The sequence below is a fragment of the Myotis lucifugus genome, unplaced genomic scaffold (assembly GCF_000147115.1).
Source record: "Myotis lucifugus unplaced genomic scaffold, Myoluc2.0 scaffold_109, whole genome shotgun sequence".
Classification (NCBI taxonomy): Eukaryota; Metazoa; Chordata; class Mammalia; order Chiroptera; family Vespertilionidae; genus Myotis; species Myotis lucifugus.
This window is the reverse complement of record NW_005871157.1, coordinates 2,389,955-2,392,325: the sequence shown is the minus strand read 5'-3', so window position 1 is coordinate 2,392,325 and position 2,371 is coordinate 2,389,955.

The following is a 2,371-nucleotide window of genomic DNA, read 5'->3' as shown; positions in this document are numbered from 1 at the left end:
CCAAACGCCCCCCTCATCGCGGCCGGGCGGTGCAAGGTGCAGTCCCCGCCCATCCTGAGCCCCGGGGCGGTGGCGCGCGGTGGGGGACCCCTGCGGCCGGGACTCTCCTGCTGGGAACTAGCTGTTGTTGTTCTCCTACTGCTTGACAGTGCCGGTGGAAGTCAAGTAAACCCGTTAAACTTTGGTGAACGCCTTCCAGTTTACAAAGTGACTTGCTAAATACTTTTATTCGCCGCATTGGCCCGAGCTGTCACGTCTTTGGTTAAATTTTAGGGGCAGAAATGAACTGGGGAACACGGTTGTTTTTGCAGTTCCCAGCAGAGAGCGGTGTCTTTCTTTGAGGAGTCCTATGGAGTGAAGGAGTTTAGAGTGCCCACTGGCGAGCTCTCGATTGTGCTGGAAACCTCATGGCCACCCTGGCAGTGTCTGTGGTCCCGGAGGAATGCTTTCGGACAGAATTGGTTCATTAATTCATCCAGGAAATAACCATAGAGTACCCACCAAAAGAGTTAAATGCTCTTCTAAGGCGTTGGCGATACAGTCGTCTCCTCCATGGAAATTGAAATCTACAGGGAAAAGAGACAATAAGTTAAAAAAAAAATGTATACTATGTCAAATGGTGCTAAGTGACATTTTTTAAAAAGCCCGGATAAGAAGATGGTCTCTCTGTGTATGTAGGGGAAAGATGCTATTTTATATAGGATCTTCAAGAAAGACCTCACAGAGAAGGTGGCACTTGACTAGATTTCAAGAAAGGGAGGGAGGTATGCAGGTAGTCATTTACTTAACAACGAGAGGCCTGGTGCATGAATTCGTGCACATTGAAAGGAAATTAATTAGAGGAAATATTTTAATATTGCTATTCGCCCTTTCTCTATAATAGAAGTGTCAACCAAATTCACGATCGACAAGGACAGATTGAAACACACATGTGCGATTGGTGCCAGCTAGAGCTTTATATGTATCATGCATGAGCAAGTCAACTTAGCCTTTTATAGATATAGAATAAACTTTCTTAATTAGACCTGCTTTCTGAGATAGCAAAACTTTTTCCAACCCAGTGAAGCACCCCTTCTCTTTCAGGTAATTGTCAGCAACACAGCAGTAAATATCAACACGAAACAGATTATTATTGTAGATCACACAGGGAGAACAAAGGGTAAAATATTTAACAGCAGCAGTGCACATCATAGTGACTGGTCGGATGGGCACTTAGCATATTAGCTATATATATATTTATCAGAGGCCCAGTGCACAAAATTCGTGCTTGGATAGGGTCTCTAGCGGCTGCTAGCTGCCAGCTGGGGCCTCCCTTGCCCCGGCTGCTGGCTGCCGCCGCTGGCCAAAGCCTCCTTTCACACCCACCTTGGCCTGGCACCACCCGCTCACCTGCTCCACCATCCCACCACGGTCCTACTCTTGTCAGAGCACATCGGGGCCAGCAGCACCTCCACTGCCGGCCGCTGCCAACACCGCCATGTTCTGCGCCACTCCCTGGTGGTCAGCACACATCTAGCTCTCGATCGGTCGAACTTCCACCCGTGGGGACAATTTACATATTAGCCTTACATTATATAGGATGTTTCCTAAGTAAGTACCTATTATAACAGGCTTTGTTGTAAGCACAAGAGACAAAAAAGTGAAGAAAACAGCCTCACAGAGTTTAGTGCAAAAGACTGAGACTAACAAGTATAGCAACTTAGTAAAATGTATATCAGATTAGCTGTAAAGAAAAAATAAAGCAGGAAATGGGATAGGAAGTGAGTAGAGAGGGTGTTGAAATTTTAGATAACATGGCCAGGGAAGGTCTCACTGAGAAGGTGACACTTGAGAAATATCTGAAGGATGTAAAAGAAGAGTATGCTGCGATAGCTCAGTTGGTTACAGTATTGTCACAATATAGCAAGGTTGCGGGCACATACAAGAATCAAACAATGAATGCATAAATAAGTGGAACAACAAATTGATATGTGCCATGCGGGCATGGCCAAGGGTGATCCCCAGTGGGGGTGATGAAAGGATTAAGAAAAGACAAACGTGAGAATGAAAGCTGGGTCTTGGTGGGACGCTGCTCCTCTGATGGAGAGAGACAGCGACCATGCCCACAAGCCGTGTCTTTATTTTATAGCAGATGCCACGAGACAAAGTAGGGGCGTGATCAAGTTGTTTACATCATTCTCGTGGGTTTCAATCCCACTCCACTACATGTACCTGAACTCTATCACTCAGGTACGTGGGGCCACATGTTTGGACCACAGGCTCAAGCTCACAACTATAGCTGTTGGCTATAATTGTGCTGCGAGGGCTCTGCCATCCAACCTGGGACTTGCACATGGCAATGAGAGGACTGTGCCCTCTCAGTAGTCCAAGG